Source organism: Atractosteus spatula, chromosome 13 (genome assembly GCF_055471065.1).
Source record: "Atractosteus spatula isolate fAtrSpa1 chromosome 13, fAtrSpa1.hap1, whole genome shotgun sequence".
NCBI lineage: Eukaryota > Metazoa > Chordata > Actinopteri > Semionotiformes > Lepisosteidae > Atractosteus > Atractosteus spatula.
The window spans coordinates 32,580,069-32,603,630 of record NC_142718.1 but is presented as its reverse complement, the minus strand read 5'-3'; positions in this window follow the sequence as shown (position 1 = coordinate 32,603,630).

The window sequence follows — 23,562 nt, the reverse complement described above, 5'->3', positions numbered from 1 at the left end:
AGCCATTATAAAAATATTTTATGTCAAAAGTATGAGATTAATACAGGCTTTCTTTGCCTAGATGTGGCTGAATTGTATTTCTTTAGTAGTAGAATGAATACAAGTTAGTGAAGATGAAATTCTTTAGTATCATAATGAAGTAATTGACATATTCTGAATAACATTAATATTTTGGCAAGTTTAAAGTAATAGTTTAATAGAACAGAATAATAGAACAAAACAATGAAGGTGCTATTTAAAGAACCAACACTCCTTCTTTTTAATTTGACTGAATTATATTTTATAATTCAGAATGACTGCTATTGCTGTGGATATTAAGGATGTTTTAGATCAGGTCACAAGCTGTATAAATTCTATTTCAAATCATGATGGTGAAGCAACATGCTGAGAAAAAAGAAAAGCAAAAAAAATAAAACTCAATGAGCAGTGAAAGTGTTTCAGTGAGAGTCATGCACCGAAGTAAACTGGGGAGAGAAAAGGATCTGATTCGTGCTCAGCAAAAAAATAGTTTTTTCATCATCTGCCAAACTCAAGCAGCCAGACTTGTTCTGCTTCTATTTGCCTGCAAGGTGGAATAACGTTGCATCAGTTTAAGTGCTTCTGCAGCCACATGTACCTTCCTAATCTTTGAAGTTACTGTACAACTACAGACTGAAGAAATAAGTGTCAAGGAAATGTTTGATGCATAAAGCTGGGAGATCAGTATTAGTGCATTTGGTATACTCACTCATTCATTGAACCAATTGCTGACTTACAGAAAGCATTAAAGCTTTCTATCATTTTATGTTCATCAATTTGATGTTTTACTCTTTTAAAGGCTATCCCGCTGGCAACCTCTTAGATCAGAATTTTAAAAGCTCTGTTCAAACCTGTTTTACTTGCAATTTCTATCCTGCTTAACTTGTCTGTGTCCAAATGTTTTTACTTTTTTTTCCTTCAGCAGTTTACCTAAGAAATAAAGTAAAGAAAGCGAAATTTCAAATGGGCATATTCACAAGTCAACAATAACATAAAACTTAAATTAGCAGGCAAACTAAGACCTGCTGTCTCTGTCTACCAACAATAATAGCACCTCATTATCATACCAATATGCCAATAAATATTGCTGCTTGATGCCAGTGTCTTGCCAGTGTTTTATGATTACAGCAAGGTGTATTTATATGCTCAAGGCACTCTTTTCCGTATACATAAATAGAGATAATTATAGCACTTGTTAGGAGTTTCCTGAGGCCAATAAATCAAAAGGTTTACATTAAAGAAGTCCAAAATAGATCTTATTAAAGCATAAACAAAAACAAAACCTTTCTTTATACTGCCGTGAATTATTTATTACACTTGTAAAGGTTTTATTAACTGAAACACAATGTAAATAAAGGAAGGCTATAGGAGCTCATTGACATTCAAAATTTAAAGACAACAACAGAATCATCTGTATGTTATTTCAGGTCAGGGAAGTACTGTATTTTATTTAACTCTATTATATAAAAGTTGATCTAATCCAACCATCCCTTATATTTCTAAAAGGATGTGACCTCAATTCTATGTTCAAAGAATATATTCTTGTACAATATTATGCCTAATTATTTTCTATGCAATCCAAAAATTAACATTATCCATATTTCTAGTACAAAATTGCTAAAAAAAAGTAATACAAAAATCTGAATTATAAAAGGGTGGAATAAGTCATTTGAATCTTTCATATGCATTACTCAAAAGCAACAAAAAAGAGAATAATAATATCTGCTTGGTTAATGACAGTATATTATATACTGTAACATACAGTATAAGTGTGAATTGGAATTAGCTAAACCATATAGACTACTAAAGTATTTAGGCCATAAGGTATCTTCAGAGCCATTTTTATTCTTTCTTAAATTGCAAATAGGCATGTGGAGGAATCACATAGCTATCAATAAATACGTTATTTAGATGTTGGCTTAGTTTGTGAACTTGTCAAGCTCACAGAAAATACTAAGATAGGAAAACACTAGAGACTGCAAAGGCAATTCCAAAATACCTACAGTATATATATTTCGAGAATAGGCAAACAACTAGCAGTAGCTACAGTAAGTAATGAGTTCTACATTCAGGTAAATGAAACTATGAACTATACACAATATTGTAAACACTGAGCTTGAACTAGCTGGTGAGAATGTAGAAATTTGTTGTGTTGAAGTTTCAGTCTTCTAGACAATGTGGGAAAGGAATAAAAATGTAAACAATATGTAAATGAAAATTAAAACAAGGGATGGTATGTTACTATTGTAACAATACACTAGGTAAACCTAATTTATGAAGATGTATACAAATTTGGTTACCACATTACAAAAAATACTATTGCTTCTCTGGAGTCAGTCCACAAAAGAACAACCAAATACATTCCAGGGCTTAGAGGAATGTCCCACACTGACGGGCTTCAGACTAAATCTTTTTCGTCTTAAATTGAGAAGACAATGAATGGAAAGGATTCAAGTGTTGTGAATTTTTTAAGACGTTGACAAAGTCAACCCAGTAGACGTCTCAACAGTCATCGGTGAATCATAAACCAGCAGACAAAAATGGAAACTGCAGGGAAGTGCATTTCTTACACAAAGGATTGTGGGAGTCTGGAACAAGCTACACGTGCATCTTTCTGGAATGGATACCCTCCATTTCAGAATCAGAGGCTGATTTGGATACTATCAAATAATTACTATAAACCAAACAGGCTAGATGGGACAAATAGCCTCTTATTGTTTACAGTCTTCCTTATGTTCATTGCCACTGATTACTACTTCAAGTCTGCGTAGAGTGGTATGCGTAGTGAGACGTACACATTACTAGTTGTGATCCCTGTCTTTGTAAATCATCGTTTTCAGCCACAACCAGTGGCCACATCTCTTTCTCCATTCATTCCATTTAAGATTTATGTCTCACTGGCGCTTTCTCAGACTCACTGCAGTCACAGTGCTCCATCCTGAATTGTAGTTTATTAATGATAAACCCATTTGTGAGGCCACTGCTGTGTTTTCTCAAAGGGTAAAGCTTGAAGGTAAGAGAAGCATCGGTTCCCCACTGTTAAGGAGACAATGCTGTCGGACATAGATGGATGGTCCACTCGCCCCTTGCTGTGTTCTTCATATTACTAAGCTACGCATCATTCTCTCTTTAGCCATGTTATTAGCCAGCATTGGCAGTCTTCTGCTGCATTTCATGAACACCATAAATCTTACTGCTATTTTGACAGGGAAAGGGTAAGCTCCACCAATAAATGCTGGTAACCTCTCCTGTTCTTAGCACTACCATTTGTTTCTAAATGTTTTTTGCTGCATTTTGACAATTTCTGATGTATTGTAATTACAAATATAATATAGGTGGAGGACAAAAGCTAAACTGCATTCTTCTGCCTGTGCCTTGTGTATATATATATAAATAACATGGGCATAAAAAAACCTCAAAACCTATATTTATGGTCTTACATCTGACCAACATAATCAATATCATAGCTTTGAAGATGTGCAATTTGATCTGCCCATTCATGAAATGTATTCATTATTATAAACTAAAAGCCTATCTTGAAGTCTGATTCCACAGACATAGCAAGTGTAGTTCGAACATTTGAAAACACCAGATTAATCCATAGATATCGGGAATATGCAAATACAGTATATAAAAATGGACTTTTCTTTTTCCAGCTGTCTTGTATTGTATATTCCAATCTGTTGTCAATTATTGGCAGTGATATTTCAAAGAATATATCTGTCAGTGGATGCTGTTTTTCACAATTTTACATTTAGTACAAGATATTGCGTTCCCACAGTGCATGCTTTCACTTCCAGTGTTCAACTACACTAATTAGTGCCTTAAATAAAAAACAGACAAACAGCATGACGTGAGTGCAAAGCTTCGGTGGTCTCAAAACTATTCATTTTGTGATTAATTTGGGTTTGGTCAAAATATTATCCAGTTGTATTAAATCAATCTTTATCAGTGTTGTTTGTGGTTTTCCGATGTCAAATTAAAATCTAGTGTTGTGTCAACCACACCATTTGTTTTCTCATGATTGTGACTCTGGCACGATATAACTTCTTCCACAAAAACAAAAAACAAACAGAAACTCAGTGCCGCTTATGTGTCTGTATCAGTCTGTTGAAGAAATGCATCGATTCTGTAACAAAATGATGTGCTTGTTACAGGTCTTAAAATGTTAACTTACCACATTTTCATTAACATAAATGGGGGCGGAGATATAGTGAAAAGGATCCAATATTTTAAACTGAATCACAAACTGTTATGAACATAATGAAATAAAAACATACACTACAATTGTTAAGGCATCTGTATTTTAAAACTGCCTCTAGTCATTATATTACGGCATATAATTTTATATGTGGGAATGTTTTTTGATACCGGTTTCATTGAATATTGCAGTCTTCATATAATAAAATATGAAATAATGATGCATGATTCTAAAAGTAACATACACAGAAAGTGTCCAATCCACACCTTGGTCCAATGCATATCTGAATGCTAAGAAGTGTTGCATACCTCAGGAAATGGCTGGTACTTTTTGTGGAAAGATAATTTCACAATTTTAAGGCTTTACAGACCCAATTATTGTGTCAACAGAGGAATATCATCAAGATATCCACAAATGGCATCTTTTATTAAATATTTCAGTACAGTTCCATGAAGAATTCTGTTGTGCCCATTTTGCTCAGCTTCCCAAATGCACATGGAAATAAAAAGAGAAATCTTTCACATGTCCCTGTAGTGGGAGTTACTAGTGGTGACAAGGCCATACAATCTACATGTATATTAGAGACTGCTACTCAATCTCAAACGTCAGGACATTCTACTAATTGCAGACTAATATAATGAGTGTCAGTAGAAAGTAGAAAAACTTTATTAAACTCCCTCCAGCAGGGGTTATTTGTGTGGATGTTTCAAATATATGAGTAATTGCCCTGGTAATTTAATGTCATTCAGTGCAGTGAGATAAGTAGATTGAGTTAAAAGGATCTAATAAATGATGCTTTAATAATGACAGATGGTTTGTCCTTACTGCAGTAATAATAAAGGCTTTAGTAGCCAATAGTAAGGGCTTAGTATATGTGGAAATACTCACATAAAATAATACATAATAATTTATTTCAATATTGTACATATCAATATGCAGAGTCATGATAAATTAAAATTTCTCCAAGTTAGTGGCCACTGATAAGAAACTATTCCACAATAAAGGAAAACACTCATTTTAAAACATTGTGGTTTCCATTCTTAAAATAAAGCTTTTGGGTGTTCAACTTCAAATAAGAAATCATTTAACATAAGAACTAAATCTAATTCTTTTACTTATTCTTGCTTTTTGTGTTTATTTGCTTACAAGTATAGAAATTAATTGAGTTATTAACTGACACCTTTCATATTGAGTTTTCTTTGAAAAATTCTTAAAGGCATTTCTACCAAGCTGGGACAGATGTGTGCTCACCGAGCCAGATTTCAGACTTTAAAGACGCAGATTTTATTTGTTTTTCATTCTGCGTAATTTTTTCTACAGGTGCTTGTAGCAAAAGCAAAGCTGTACCAGATCAATCGAATCAAAACTCCAGATTTAAAAGAAAAATATTCACTCAGGTTGTAAATGTTGTAAATGATGATGACATTACCTTCCTTTTTCAAGTACAACACTGTTTTGCTTGAGTGTACAAGTTCACTCACATACAGTTGATAAGGCTCAGTCTTAGGAAAATGATGTGGGTGTGGAGACCATAAATTAAGTTGATGGAATGGAAGAGCAAGCATGTTAAACTGTACAATATAAAGTTCTCTTTTAAAACATTAATATTTGGATACCAAATTCCAGGCCATGCATGGTAGCTGTAGCCTGATAAAGAGATGCTTAAACATGTATAAAATATTGACAAGTAGCTTTTGGCTTTGGAGGAAAAGAATGTATTCCTCCAGCAAACTAGAGCAGGTTACTTCTTGCCAGAGAATAAGCCTTATCTATTTTTGTTATTTTCATTTTGTTTTAGTTTGCTAATTTGCCGAAATTGAGTTTTGACTGTACAGACTAACCTGCGCTGCCAAGACTGGTAAATGTCACAGATTGCTTTTTTTTGCCACCTCTCTGAGGATCCATGAAAGGGTAGGGTTTTGCAGGACTCATACTAAGGACCTTAGCTCAATTTAACCCCATGCTATACGTGAAGCTCAATCCACAATTAAATAATAAAAAAAGGATTTTGCATCTTGGCATAAATTCTCGCATATCTTTTTAACTGAAACTTTTAGGAGGAAAAAAGTATAGAAATTGTAAAATTCATATCATGATGGGGAAAGAGTTTGAGGGCAGGAGTCCCAGAGTGTGGTATAAATGTCCTGATTACCCTAACTTCATTGAACAGTTATTTCATTTACTGTTTGATCAATATTTAATTTTGAATTGACACCCGAGTATCATCTCAGAAGTTACATTTGTTTTGCTCTAAGCTTTTTATACAAAAATGATCTGTTATTAACCTGCTGCATCAGGAGGTCTGCCTCATACTAAGGCAAAGATGTCTGAAGACTGTTTAGAGCTTAATACAGGTAAGAATGAGCTCGAGGCTTTGTACCTCAGGCATTTGGTAAAATTATCTCTATTTTTATATTAATTTTTGACAGTTTATCTTCCATCAAGTGCTAGTTTTCTGTTCAAACATGAACAAACTTTTACTGCCTGCATTTTCCAAGCAGTGAAATCTGTTGTGTACTGCTTCCAAAAGGTCTTTCAGAGTTGAATGAAAACTGTGATCCAGGCTTTTGCATGATCTCTGGGAGAACTGTTTTCCTACATCTGTGACTCCTTTCTTGTAAATATAGCATAAAGCTCCAGTCTTAAGTCAACCAAACTAGATTCAATCCAGATGGCATGTTAGGTTTACTATCTGACAATTGCTAGATGACAATTGATACTTTGTGTTGATTTTTCATTTAAATAAGCTCTCCTGTACGAGTACCCTTAGTGTCCAGTTAAAATTTTTAAAACTTCTGTTCATGGCTGGAAAACAATGTACTTAAATATACTCTCTCTATATATAGTCAGTTCCCTCCTGTAGGCTTGAATCCTTGTTTTGTGTTTCTTTTGTGTTACAGTGAAAATACCATGGAAATCTAAAGCAGAAAGTATGTTCTCCTTGTTTTTAACTTTTGGGATTATACATGCACAAACACACCCTTAATAATTTACTTTCCACCCAGTTGGAATAGTTTAACAAGTAAAAAAAAACTTCCTTAAATAAGTTATTTTTTTAGATCCTCAAAAGAGAATGTAGAGAGTTGCTTTACTCAAGCTGTGTGTTTTACCCTACTCTAAAAAACTAAAGGGGATAGAAGAATCTGAAATACAGTTATAGTTTGATTTAATATTGTACATTTTTGTTAGAAAACAAAAAAATGTTCTTAGATCTAATTGGTAATGAGCGATTGACTGAGAGGTGTAAAGCTTTCTGCATTTCAGTGCTTGCTCTACAAATAAGTTCTGTATTCCCCACAAGCATTTGTTGTACATATTATAGAACCAGCAACATAGTCATGTTGTTGAAGCCAATACCCTGGTTTCTTTCAAGAAACAACTGAATAAGATCCTTGGACCAAATAACTACTAGCTACCAAACAGGCTAGATGGGAAGAATAGCTTCCTCTCGTCATGAATTTTCTTATGTTCTTATAAGCAAAACAACATGCTCATGCTCTTATAGTAACAGATATGATCCAAACTCCTCATCCAATACATAACATCATCACACAATGAAGAAAATCAGTCCAAAATCTCCCAAAGTTTCCTGTATATAAAATATACCTCCGTTCCAAAAGTGTCTTTTGGAAAATAACATAGAAAACATCAGTTAGAAATGACAGCCATGTGATATTCAATTAAGTTTCTGCCACCCAATTGAAGAATGAATTACTGGTGTATTGTGCAAGGCTTTCACAGTTCTCTTGAAGTCTTGTAAAAAAGGAATTTACACTTATTGGGGAAAAAGCAGTGTTAGTGTTTTCTCACTGAGTTGGGTCCAAATGAAGACAAATATTCATCTGCAAGATCCTGAAAAGTCAAAATGAAAGCTTCACGTTTTTCTGTAAAGAACATCATCTAATATTTTGCATTAAAACATTATACCTTCACATTCTCTTGGTTTCTTATCTCAGACTTCTGGCAATGTCTTGTTGAAGGACATACATTGACTATCTATACGCTGGAAAGAGGATATCTGTCTGTCTGTCTAATGTATTAATCTGCATACTGTAAATGCAAGACTTGATCATTGCCAAGAAACAACTGGCTAATGCAGTTGGAATCTGTGTCTCTCAGAATGCGTTATCCTTGAGTACACTTGAAAGCATTTTTCTTTCTTGCTTTGAAAAATCAACACATTATCTTTGTTACAACATGGTAACCTTTTGTTGCCATTATGTTCCAATGGCGCCGCTCCACCCCCTCACTGTTTCTTTGCTCCTTCTGACCCAACATGAGGCCTCCCTCTGTTGTTACTGAGAGACATTAATGATGCTCCCTGCTGCATATTCTCTTCCAGCTATTTTACTTATAACAGGCAGGGACATTCCAGCACCGAGTGTGTCAAAAGTGCTTCTATTGTCTGTCAGATCAGCATGTTTATTACATGTATATCCTGTTACAGAACAAACTGATAAGAAGGACTTTAAAAACTTGCATCCTTTCAATATCTGAAAAACATAATTAACAAGTCGATTAATTAATGAAGGAGCTCATTATACTATGTTTGTTATTCTTTTTTAAAGGGTGGGGGGACTAAGGCTTTGCACATTTTTTGAAGTCTGTCCTGACTGTATTAAAGCAACAGCTATTATTTAAACAAAATGTTAAGTATGATAATCATAATTACAATAAAAATAAACTGAAACAGCATTGTAGTATGGCTTGTCCCACTCTGGAAAATTTAACTCCAGACTGATTTAAATTTAAATTTAGAGTAATCACAATGGGACAACCATGATAAAGTAAAGCTATCACAGTGGAAAAATTCTTCATTTTCTTCTAAATTTGTAGAGTGCCCTTATGCTACGATTCTTGGCATTTACATTTGCTATTTGGATGTATTCTTAACTTTTGAAATGAGTGCAAAGGTTACATGTCTGGCCCATTTGGTTGCTAGAAACTAACTAACACAAAAATCTAATTCAACCATTTATTAAAACAGGCTAGCATATTGACTTCGACAGTGTGGCTGGGTAGCTTGTTCCAGACTCCCACAACCCTTTGTGTTGAAAAGGGCCTCCTGTTCACATTTTAAAATCCACTTCCATTTAGTTTCCATCTGTGTCCCCTGGTATGTGTTTCACTGCTGATTGAGAAGAAATCAATTAGGATGACTTTGTCAATATCTTTAAGGGTTTTGAATATCGGCACATTCTTAGTCTTGCTCATGAAGAGCTATTTTTCTGTACTTTGATTATATTTGGAAATGTTTTGTCACTGTTTATGGGGATGTGTGTGAGGAGAATGTTTGCACTGGCTCCGTGGTAACGAGTGATGTTTAGAGCTGATAGTTCTCTCTTTAATTGCTGGAAATGGATTTCAGATGTTCCTCGCTGGCTGATCACTTTCTAACTGTTCTGTCGTCATGTCTTATAAAACAACTTCAAGGAGCCCTGATGAGAGGCGATAACAGTCCCGAAAGCAAAGAAAAAAACATTAGGAGAAATTGCCATTCAGATATCTTAAAATGACTGCAGAAAAATGAAGGGTTTCCATCACTGTTTTTATACGCTAAAGATTTTTCTTTGTTTTCTACATCTTGAAACCTTAAGCCTTCACTTTCACTGACTGCTCAATTCAATATCTGGACAAATACAATGTGCAACAGTTTACTTTAATGTGGCTTATAAGTGATTATTGTAGATTTTATTTTAAAAAATAAAATTTAGAATTTTATTTAGATATGACATTTTATAGTATTGAGAAGTGAAGTCAGTGGAAGATATTACTAAAACTATCAATATATTCTAATAATGTAGTACTGTAATGTACTGTTTTGCTTTGTTAATACTTTATGACTTATTTATTAACCATCTAAAAGAATGTTCCAGAACATTAATAAAAAAGCAGCTTTTCAATACAAATATTAGAATTGAATATATTATAGATATACAACAGAATAATGCTGGAATACACTAAAATGTTAACCCATAAATTATACTTCTTTTTAGGATGTGCTTTGTTCTGGCTGTGTAAAAAAAGTTCAATGTTTTTGTTAATTGATTTTAGGTTTTATTTAATATTGTCTTTAATGTTGATTTATTAACAATGGAAACAAACCATAACTCATCTATTCAATGCAAAATATATTGTCTTTTCTTTTCACGTAATCTGGAATATGTGCCAATGTTTGTCTCGTATGCTTCAATTGTATGAATTCAATTACAGTTCTATCGAGTTCGGCTGTGCAAATACACCTATCAGATTATTCTCAATTTTACAGAAGTAAGGTTGGTGAGGGTGGTGGTAAGTAAGAGCCTATTCTGAAAGCACTGGACACAAGGCGTAGCTGAGAGTACACTGACCCTTTCAATGGATTGATGCACATCAGGATGCACATCACACAGGGCAACAGAGAAAGAGACAATTTAAGAATCATTAATTTACCAAACTCCCAAGACAGAAATCAAACTCAGGACTCTGGAGCTATGCCAATGCTATCCATGCCATAGTCCAGAATTATGCATAATTGTTGCCCAGACAGAATAAATATAAAGCATTTCTTCTGCAATTATGTGAGCATCAGTTCTCATCAGTTTTTTTATCCTTCTTGTTTTTGTTTTTTTTCTATTGACAAACACCACTATAGTCAGAAAACAGATGTACCATTTTTAAACTTTTTCAATCCATGACATTTTTTCTAATTCATGTTTTAGAAGTAAGTTATTGATGTCGCCTCACTCCCTTTTCTGTCTGTTTCAGTCACAATTCTCACACTGCAATTGTGAGAAAATGATTTAAAATGTAAAGGAACATGTTAAAGGTTTATTACATGCTGAAAAAAGAAGAAAGCAAACACAATGTTTCGACTGTGGAGCCTTCTTTGGTTCACACCCGAAGAAGGCTCCACAGCCAAAACGTTTCCTTTATTCTCTTTTCAGCATGTAATAAACCTTTAACTTGTTCCTTTGTAGCCTATGCATGCTTATGCAGCTACGTACTTGATTTAAAATGTATACTGCTGAACTGGTTATATTACACAGAGAATAATATGACAACCACAGTTACTAATTGTTCATCAGTAGGTAATTTTACATTTATCTTTCATAATTCATAAAACACTGACATATGAATTAAAACAAGCAGCTGATATGTGTTGTGCAAGCAAGTGCCTTTGAACTTAATTCTGTAAATTCACTGTGTACGTACTGTATATAGTACAAAGGTCAGACTTAACAGCATTAATATTAAGGAAAAATATCATTGTTATATGAGTGAACATTTCATAAAAGAGGCAAGCATTTTAAACTTACAACTTCTTTTAGCAGAAGAATCAAACATAGGTAATGTGATAACATGTAAAAGTAGCTTACGTGGTTCTAAAAGTATTTCACTACAGTATATTAGGTGGACGTGTTAATTTATTTCTTTGTTTTATTTAATTTCCAGAGAAAGGTTTTTAACATCACAAATCTTTTAATTGTCTGCATAATTAATGTAGCAGTCTCATTCAGAATAAATTAAGTACTTCTTGTTAAGAAATCTTAATTTTCTGTTATTGGAGCCCTGTAAAGATTTGATATCCTGTGTTGCCCTCTGTTGGATGACTTTTCACAAGACGTACAATACCTTTTCTGCATCTGAGAGACAGGTGGCGTTGGCAGACAGTAGAGAAGTCATGGAGCATGTTTTCAGTTACATGAGCTTAGCAATAAACTCTCATTATGAAAACAGAATAGAATGTTTTGACATTCTATTTTCTTATGAGCAACTGCCCCCACGATACAAAAAGCACAAATTAAATATTTCTCTAAAATGAATAGTCTGCGTTTAGTTTCAGGACTTTATTAGTTCTACTCACAAAAGCCCAATTTAAAAACTAAAAATTCTTCTGATTGAGCTAACCTTTCTATATCAATTTCTGTTTAAAATACATAGTTAAAGTGCCATGACCAAAGACAAATGTTTTATTTAGCCTTGGCAGTATTTTATCACTTTTTGTTGCACAGTAGAAGTAAGAAGATAATGGAATCGTGGATATTTTACCATATGACTTTACTAGATTAACTGATTTTTTTGATGAAATGACTTTCAAAGAAATAAAATAAACCACCAAATAATGTATACTCTCTTTTTTAAGACAAGTCTTTGCCTGGGGTTTCTCTTTCACTCATCAATAGATGAAGGTCACGCTTGGTATGCAAAATCTGTTTTAAAAGTCTATAATGATTTTCCTCTGTTTATCTCTGCATTAAAAGTTGGCAGCAGGTGAAATCTGGAAACCACTGCTCACACAACACTCTTTCCCAGAAAAAAAAATCTCCTTATTACTTCCAGAGGGAGTTTTTTGTGGCTTTTTCTCTTTAGTTTGACAAGTCATAGTGTTTTGCCATAGTGGGATGGAATGACATCATCCTCAGCATGGAACAGAGAGCTGTTAGCCCTTTTCAACATGTGCTGTTGATTTTGGACCAGGTGTTTGGCTAGCACTGAGACTGAGGAACAAGAGGTCTCTCTCAGTCTGTTTGGGGGTGGTACAGACAGGAAAAGAGGGGGAGCGTCTCTGATATGAAAACTTTTTTAACCACCTGTCGATAGGAATGCAACAGCCTTGACTTAGAGAAGAGAAATTTGCACTAATAGTTCTGATTTTTTAATGACTACAGTGTGTGCATTCTTTACTTTCAGGGCCATAGATACTGTTAATCTACATCTTCTGAAATCAAATACGATTAAAGAGCAAGTGAGTGAAATATGTAAGGCTCTGCAATAGTTTTCAGTGTCTGGTGGCTTTAACAGGCCCTTATCAAAAGGTGGCAGCAATTACACCTTGGCTAAACAACACGCTTAGTGTTCTTCTGTAATGGCAGTGTGAGCTTGGAAAAGGAAAAGCAATTTTGGGAGATAAAAAAAACCTGTGCTATGGATTTCTGTGGTCTATGTCTTTCAAAACACAGAGATCACGTTTTGGTAATTATTTTTGGTTTTTTCAGGTAAAGGTCACAACAGTTTACAGACTATCCTGGGATCATGGGACTTCACCATTGACAGGACGGACACCAGTGTATCACAGGACACACTCACTACTATACAGGTATGATTCAAAGACCTCAATTTACATCAATGAGCAAGCATGCTTCTGGAAGGTGGGACGAAACTAGAGCACCCAGACGCGTGTGATCAAAGTAAGGACATGCAGACTCCACTCACTAGATGACAAAGTCCAGAATTGTTCGTAGAAACCAAGAGCTGTGAGGCTAAGCACCAGAAAACCATGCTTCCCTTGTTTAATCCGGACTACCAGAAACAGACCAATCCAGTAGCAAAAACAACAACAAGAAAATACAAGCTTTAATAAGAGCCAGCGGTAAAGAGCATCTTCACATCTGTAACTAAAGAAAATAATTACTGTGTCTTAGCTCTCCAGAATCCACACCATTCACTGGTTTCTTAGAAGACTACAGGACTTGAAACGATTAAGAGCGAATATGTATTTTTGACTGAAATGAAGCGTGGAATATTTTTCCGGTGGCAGGCACAGCCAATTTCCCAGGCCTGTAAGAGGAAACAGGTTTATTTTGGGAAGCCGGTGGGTAGTGTTCCATCAAAGGCTGAAACGATGACAACGGGAGTGGTGTTTAATGTATTTATCTGCAGGGTTGCCTTTCATGAACCGCTTTCCTTAAATATAATCAGGGATTTGTCTGTTTATCCTGGCAGCAACAGAGCATTAAACACGACCCTGTCTCAATGCACAGGGTCAGCACTGTCTGCTGATGTAAACCAGTCAACACTCCCTTATACTATACACAAGTGAAGCAAATCCCAAACTCTAACAGATCAGATACTGACAAGATATACAGACAAGGCTGCCACCTATTGATGACAAAATGTAGAATTCCAGGTCATTTTATCAGTCTTATCCAGTCCCAGCAGGTCTGTGCGGGAAACAGATGTAGATAACCTTTTTATTAAGTCAGCCTGTCTGATTCTACCTTCCTTGCCTAGTTTAATCTTTCAATTGCATCTTTACAATACTCAAAATAAGGGAAGAAGTGCTTTTATTATTTTCAAATAATGTTTGAGCACTATTTTGACTCTTTTAACTGTTTCTGCTTGATTAACTTACTATTTTTAAGGCAGAAAAATCCTAACTTGTTTTTTCAATATCAATGTGAAAAATATTATAAATACATTGTATAGTATTCTTTTAAGAGAGAAAAGTCCTATACCTGCCAGCACATGTACTAAGACACTAGTTTTGACAAATTTCTCATAGAAAGTGCCATTCACATGCTTGTGAAGATCACAACTTGTTATTGTAAATAACTTCAAAGCCTCTGTTAGATTTTGTAGCTCGACATTTATACTTTGTCTAGCATGACTAGACCAAAGTGGACCAAAACAACATGAACTATACATTATTGACAGATCATAATGGACAGAAACTGACACAGAACAACCTTAAAACAAAAACAACTGTATGACTTTAGCAACACTAAATCTGGGTTAGAGCTGTTTTTAATGTGTGGAGAGTCACTGTGATAAATGATAGTAAATTTTCAATTGAATTAAAGGTTTAATGTTCAACTGAATTACAGGTTTAATAAAGCAGCCTTGTATGTAAAATGGTGTACAAACTCCAGTAGTCTAATATATACATCCAGTTATTCAACAAACACTCTTGTAAAAAAATGATTTTTCTAGACTAAAGAAATATCAAAGAATAATATTTTATTCCACCACCAGATAATGAGCAATCTCTCAGAGACATTGTATGAAATGAAAACTAAACACCTCCAAGTGCATCAATGAGCAATCAAAATCTGTCTTCTGATTTTTTTGTGCTATTAAGTTCCATTTACTGTAATTTACCTAATAATAAAATCTATATCCAGCATTTAACTATGGACAGGAAAAATAAACATTATAATTATAGTAAACAAGTAGAATTATCATTTTGGAATCTCCAACAGCAAAATACAAACACACAATATGGGGTACATTTTCTGGTGTCTTTTGTGTAACTGAGGACTTTGCAACAACAGGAAACCAGAGTGAATGGGCTCTCCATGCCGATTTTAGTTTTAATGGAAGTAATCCCTGCTGTATTGCTAAAATTAAATAATTTCACTATGTTCTTAGGCTGAGTTGAATGACTAAAGTGGATGATTTCTTCTGCAAACTCAGAAAAATAACATCAAGTATGTAAACTGATGTCTTCAATGACTAAAAATAGAGACAGATTTGTTTGCACGAGACCAGCCTCATTCTTTGCACTTTAGTATCTTCAAATGAGACCCTTTAATCAGGAACAAATGCTTTATGCTTTTAACACTGCATACAGCTGGACGGTTTCATGTATGCATTACAGTGTCTTAAAATTGTTTTGGATACATTAGACAAGCTGGCTGTAATCTGAAACCAAACCCTTATCTGAAGTACAGTATTTGTCTCATTTCACAAAAAAATTAAAAACAACCCTCAAGGATCCATAGAAAGTAAATACGATAAGTAAAAGACAACAGCATGTTGAGACTCAATGTGGCTTAAAGCTTTCCGATTACTTTATCCAAGAACTGTTAAGCTGTTTTTTTCCTGTGAAATGGGTTCATACAGTACACAGTATACTGTACCATGTCTTTAGGTGTGTGTTTTGACAAAGCCCTCCATTTCTGTAACAATCCCTCCTTTTTATAAGAAGGCAGTCATGAGGTATGAATGTCTTTCTGTGATCTGTAATTTTATGCTATTTTCTCATGTCACATTTTTCGTTATATGCCTTATCTAGTGTGTGCACCCCAGCTGCAGTTTTATTTTGCTGTAGATCTCTAATTTTCCCAGACATCCACCTGCTCTCAAACTCAACGCTAAGCCTGTGCTGAATGGAATGATGGACAATTTTTTGATAAGGGCAGGAATGTGATCTTTTGTTTTCTTTTGATGTGTTTGAGTACAAAACGTAATGGGATCTTCAGAATGTCTTTCTGCTATATATAACACAATTATGAGCCTTAAAACTTGCCAGGTACTCAGGCTTTGTTGCCCTTGATAATATTCTTATAAGAACTGTAGAGATGAGGAGGATTATGAAAACAAAGTGAAATTACCTTTGCATACTTGATTGTTTATACTGTGGGGTACCAAAACTAAAAGATTTGTTTTTCTGATTTCTAATTGATTAATGCTTGGATTATTCAACCGTTTTTAGGTGATGCATGCAGTATTGTGAATAAATACCTAAACACGCATGGTAAAGACGTTCAGCATCCTACAGTAAATACATTTTTAACCTTTGATTAAATTAATCCTTTTCTCACAACAAAATCAGTAATCGAATGTTTGATTCCCTTTTCTTTTTCATTTTTCATGAGAATTTACGTGCATTTTTTTTTACCAAGAATGTTTTCTTAGTAGAGAAAATAGGAAACGTGAGATCACAGTCAGTAACGTTACATTACAGGCAATATCAGAGGTAATTGTTAGTTAAATTTTCTGGAAATGAATTTTACAATTCTGCTGACATTAACTTTGAGAAAGGCCTTTAAGGAGAACACGTGTTCATTATGTCCTCTTATTTCAAATCTAACTTCAGCTACTAAATGCTGACAAATTGAGTAAATGGCTTTCTTTAATATAAAAAGGTTTTCTTGAACTAACAGCTGGGTAGGTATAATTGCCATTTGTTCTGTGATTAAATTGTTGGCATTGGTAAGTGGGTTGAAAGGAGGATTCTGTCATTAAAGTGAATATTACAGAGATAGAAGCCTTGAGATCTATTATTTCACTGACTTGCAGTTTGGATTATTAAATATTAGCCTGAAGTGGTGAAGGCCACCGCTGACAGGTTAGCTCAGCAGCCTTCATGCAACCAGAATTACTCACTTTATGATTAAATACTGTAGTTTAGCTTTGAAAATGCTGCCATCTGCTGTTTACTTTTTGAATAACATTTTTTTCATAAATCTGTAGGCAAAATTGGATTAGATTCCAAGAAAGAATGTCAATCTAGATTGAAAGCATTACTGTATACCGTGATAGTTCATTCTAAATGTTTACATTTCCGGCAATCCCTCATACATAGCTGATCTTAGTACAACCCATAATAAGAAAGTTAATGCAAGTACCATCGTTCGTCATATTCAGTTACAGTATACAGTATAGCTGTAAATCCAACAACTAAACGCTGGTCATAGCCATGTAATAAAGCTATGTAATATACAGCATTAAGACATATCCATTGTCGTAAAGATGCATTTAGTTCTCATTCATACTCCTAGCTCTGTAACTAGCTTGCAGATTGCGATATTCTCTATATTATTAGGGATGAAAGTGTAGAAAGTGTTTTATATTTTCAAAGAACTGCACGACTTGTTTGTTCAACCTACCTCTAGGACAGAGAGTTCAAAAGTTGACTATACATACCCATTAACAGGAACAAAAGCACACCTAGGAAGCTACAAATTAATTTGGGTAAATTTACCTATTTAACTCATGAAATAACCATAATAATCAAACGGTTTGTTGTAATATTGCGAGACGTTTAATTTGTGTTAACATGTTCAGTATGTTGTATTGTAAATTCTTATTCAGGTTTATTTTTACTGTGGTGGTTTGTTTAGACGTTTTGTTTGATCTCTGCCCCAGAGGAAATTGTGGTGTGGACGTTTGTGGTTGAGAAATCACGTTCGCGCTGTTATTCTTTTTCTTCTAATCTCTTCTTTATTTCGGTTTCGAATCAAGTTTGATTATCGTTCAGTAAAAGCTCTGTTTTACTTCATATGAATGCCTAAAAACCTAAACTGAACCCAGGATTTTTACAACATCTACAGTAATGCAATTCCTAAATATCAAAACCAATAAAAACCATTAATGCACAGATGATAAGATCACTAGTGGGCACTGATTGCATGGTTTATACACACCACAAATAGCAGGCTAAGCTGTAAAGTACATCGGAGTAACACAAAATGTTTTTAATTTTTGTATTACTCTCTTGCTTCGTATTCAGAGTATATATATTTTCATAGTTTTTATTTGTATTTTATTGTAGCTAAAAGGCTAGATTGACTGTGACAAGCACAATCTTTCAGTTTCGGATCGGCAGACTCCTTTTAATTCGTATTATGCCGCAGGCACTGCACCACCCCAGAGTGACCACAACGTGGAGCCGAGAAACTCTTTAAATGTAAGATGTAGCGTTGAATCATCACCCACCTTGCCAGGTCTAATAATTACTTCTTGGCACACAAACGAAAAAAAAGAACAGATCTATAAAAATTTACTATAGTAACTCTATGACTTACAGTATCTTAGACGTCTTCCTTCAGACAACTGGAAAAGGGATATTTGTATTTATGAAAGATCACAAAAAAGTTGTGACACTTATATAGCGTTTTTCTGGACACTCCACTCAAAGCGCTTTACAGGTAGTATATAATCCCCTCCACCACCACCAATGTGCAGCATCCACCTGGACGATGCGACGGCAGCCATAGTGCGCCAGTACACTCACCACACATCAGCTATCAGTGGGGAGGAGAACAGAGTGATGAAGCCAATTCATAGATGGGGATTATTACTTGGCTATGATTGGTAAAGGCCAAGGGGAAATGGGGTAACACCGCTACTCCTTTCAAGAAGTACCCTGGGATTTTTAATGACCGCAGAGAGTCAGAACCTCGGTTTTCCATCTCATCCAAAAGACAGCACCTGTTTTACAATATAGTGTCCCTGTCACTATGCTGGGGCATGAGGACCCATGCAGAGCACAGGGTGAGCACCCCTGCCTGCCCCACTAACACCTCTTCCAGCAGCAACATTGGTTTTTCCCAGGAGGTCTCTCATCCAGGTACTGACCAGGCTCACACCTGCTTAGCTTCAGTGGGTTATCAGTTGTGAATTCAAGGGTGAAATTAAGGCTACTGGCCATAAACATGCAACTGTTTTTGTCATCATTCGTATGATTGTGGACGTTTGAAAAGCAGAATGCCAATTTGGAACTGCTTGAGACTGTTTTTCAAAACATACGTTTGTCAAATAGATGTCACCTGGACCTCATTTCCATTCTGAATGAACACATAGCAATGCTCACTTGAAATATTTGTTAGCTCAGTAAACAGCACCTGAAATTAGGCAGAACTAATGTGTTAACACCTGCTTTATGAGATTTTTGATGTACATATTGGCTCTTCCTCTGGCTGTCCTAAAGCTAAACTTTTATAGGTCAGTGAGAGAATGTGTTCTTAGGCATTTTCAGAATTTAAAGCAGGGACAGAGAAAATTATCTCTTCCTTCTTCTGTGCAGAAGATGTATATCTGTACCCTTAATCGATGGATTTAGCAATTTAGTATAGTGCTTTACTTTACACATGTCTAGAGCTCTAATCTTATATGCAGGACTGACAACAAGCTATATGACCAGCGTCCATACCTGTGAAAAACATCCTGGTTTGTGCTGAACAATATATTGCTTGATCAGTAGCTAAATCCAGAAATTAAAAGGTAAAAAAATGTCAGTGCCATTCAGAAAGGGTTAGTGCCATTGGTGATTTTGCTCTGTGCCAGTGACTAAAAAAGGAAGGCTTAATTCATTTTTTCCATTTATGATGTTTAAGTTCTGTTTTGAATTTTTGAAATGATTCGTTGGGCCTCTTCGTGCTGCAGTTTTCTCAGGGCAGAGTCATCTTGGATGGTGCGCATAGCGTCACAATGAAATTGATATTATATTCTTAGCTATTAATAGAAGCATACAGTTGTGTTTCAGATCATGTAGCAAAAAGCTGGTTGGAGTTTTGCTGCATGAACTCTCCATTCTTGTTGGCACAGCATATGTCAATGAATTTCCCAGATGGGTACTGCATGGTAGTCTTGCCCAGATAGAGGAGCTTGCCAAGCCTGTTAAGCATGTAAAAAACAGTAAGAGAGGTACTGTATTTGCTTCAGGAATCCACGATTGCTGTTTGTTTAAATTGCCCTAAAATTCACAATTAATTAATCATCTGACTTCAGTGTTTGATGTTATCTGTATATTTCCCAAGACACATTAAGCTTATCTGGTGCTCTGAAAGGGTAAGGGGCATAGTAATGGTAACGGTACTCTGTAAGGTTGCAGAAACCTGGAACCATAAGACCAGGGCAGGACTACACCCTGGACAGGACACCAGTCCATCACAGGGCAATGTACAGTTTCAGATTTCAACTATTTCATATTTAATTGAAGTAACTGTTTGCCTAGCTTTTGCAAATATACCCCAATATTATCCTGAATGTATAGTACTCAAAAGAGAGTCTGGATCATATTTAGCATTAGAGTACAAGTTTCAAGTGGTATTTTGAAGGAGCTGTAAAGTGCACCTTTTTAAAATGGAAGGTAAAATAAATTGTAGACTTAGAATTTATCACTGTATTGGTTTATGTTATGTAACTGTGCTGCTAAAAATCTGATTAAGTCCAAATTCAAGCCTGTGGATGTTCTGGTAGGTAATGACATTATTTTAAATAATTAAAAAATTAAATCTGGTCTGCGAACACAGAACTCTGTTCTTCATATAAACCCATATAGTAAGTGAATGTTGGTATCATGCTCCATGTACTGTAGCTCTTTTAACAAATTATTTTTTTTTAATTGTATTAAATTACTACTAAATTGTAATAGTTTATGGTGTAACGTTAAATTTTACACAATTAATGTATCATAGAAATGATCTCACAAGATCTTTTTTCACCTTACAATGCACATTACTGTATCTAAACACTGGAGTTCTTACCGTATCACATTAATCTTACATTTCACAGGTATCACTTAACAATTATGTGTGTGTTTTCTCTGAAGATCAGATCAGCATTAAGTTGTAATGTGTGTTTCACATGGGTGAATAATATTCAATATGCTCTACATTGGTTTTTTCACATTATTTCACTTGCTTATCATTTATAATAACCATATCTCATATCACATGAAAGAATCAATATTTGTTTTCTTTTATACCAGCCCATCTTCTCTCTAGCTTGGAATATCAGTACAGGACAGATGAGGACTGCACTTACATTTCTGTGATTGATGTGCGCTATCAAACCTCTCTGTCACTTTTCCCAGTACAATATCTACAGGGACCACAACACGGTTAGAACTGACTGAGGGAGTGATACTTCTCTTGCTCATAGCACTGTAAGCTCACAGCTGCCCAACAAGCCCAACACTGACCAACTAAATCCCAGCTAAGCATTATTGCACTTGGAAAACGTTTGCACCACATCTTTTGAAATCCCCATCATACAGTAGTTAGTTAACGAGACTTCAACAACCAGTAAAGATTAATACCATGCTGAAAGGGAAGAAACACAATGTTCTGGATGTCGAGCCTTCTTTAGATTTCCTTTCCTTACCTTTCAGCATGGAATGAACCTTTTTCACGTTCCTTTGCAGCCTGTGCATGCAGCTACCTACTTGAACGTCTTCAAAAACCAGTGTCTGTTATTAAGACCCCAATGTCTGCTCCAAAGAGTCACCTTTGCAGGTTTATGCTGCTCAGACACATGAAAATCCTGTTATAATTGTCAGTACTGGACAAAAAATGAATAAGATCTGAGAACAGGTTTACCTACAGTAGTAAACATATGTGTGTCTTAACATGGCTTGTAAGTGGCCTTGTCAATCTGGACCAACACAACTTTTTAATTCTTTTTGTATCTCTTTGTTTCTTTCCCTGTCCATCCAATTTAAGATCAAAATCCCCATTGGCCTTTTGGATGAACATTTTTTATTTCTGTTGCTTATATGGCCAGCAGCTATATCACCCTACAGCTCATAACTGGCAGCCCACTGAAGCTAAGCAGGTGTGAGCCTGGTCAGTACCTGAAAGGGAGACCTCCTGGAAAAAACCAAGGTTACTGCTGGAAGTGGTGTTAGTGGGGTCAGTAGGCGGCGCTCATGCTGCAGTCTATGTGTCCCACAGTTGGATGTGTCAGGCCATAATGTCCCAGTATAGTGATGGGGACACTACACTGTAAAAAGGCACCATCCTTTGGATGAGATGAAAAACTGAGGATCTGATTCTGCGTGGTCATTAAAAATTTCTCAAATTTCTCACAGCATTTCTCAAAAAGAGCAGGGGTGTTATCCTGCTGTCCTGGCCAAAATTTCCATTGGCCTTTACCAATCATGGACTCCTAATAATCCCCATCTATGAATTAGCTTCATCACTCTGTTCTCCTACCCACTGATGTGTGGTGAGTGTACTGGTGCACTGTGGTTGCCGTCGCATCATCCAGATGGATGCTGCACATTGGTGGTGGAGGAGGGGAGTCCCCATTACCTGTAAAGCGCTTTGAGTGGAATGTCCAGAAAAGCGCTATATAAGTGGCAAGAATTATTATTATTATGCCACTGCAAATTCAGCTGAATGTTTTTATTGTGTTTTTGTCACATTTCCTTAGCTGCCATGAAACTGCTGCCTTGGTAATTTTGGGTCGTCCAGGTGTCACGCACTGTTGATAAATATTGTAAACCTAAGTCTTGGGTCATTCATGTAGAAAGACGTGGCTGTATCCAGATGGATACTGATGGCACTCTAATGAGAGCACAGCCCCATGTTGAGGCTAATCTTCTTACGAGTTCCTTACAGTTTCAGGAAACTTTCCATTACAGCCTGTGCCTTCCACTTAATAGCTTAAATGTTTAAATGATTAAATGTAGATAGAGCTAAAATAACTTTTATTGAAACTCATGCATCTTCCTTAAAATGCAGATTTGTTAAACACTTATTCTCTGTTTGCATCCTACTTCTGATTATTTTTCATTGTTAACTGTCCCACTTGCACTTTTGTCTTTAGTGTTTTTTACATTTACTTCTTGCTGTTGATTTACTGTGCTGTTGAAATTAATATAGTCTACTGTATGTACAGTACAACCTTTAAACTTTCATAATTGTGCCCTTCTTGGGGGGAAAAACACACTTTTCTGGCTTTAAATTACTTATACCAATGAAGGCAATTTATTTAAATTTTCCTCTAATTTTATATAGTTTATTTTGTTGCAAGTCGTCCTGGAGGCTCTTTGAAAGAAATGTACACTATGGTTTTCTTGTAGACATAGTCATTACTGTCCAAGTTTCACATCTCAGGTGTGTTGGAACCAAAAACATTTGTTGAATTTTTAATGTTTTTGTTTATTTGGTTTATTGAACTACTATTGGCATATCTTTTTAGACGAACGTCAGAATATTATAAAACCGTAAGAATCGTAATTCACGGAACACTTCCGGCCAGTCTGATTGTCTTTGTTTCTGTTCGGAAAACATAACCTTTATTGCGTATTCAGGTTTTTCAGCCGGAGTTCTAATACACATAATAGAACA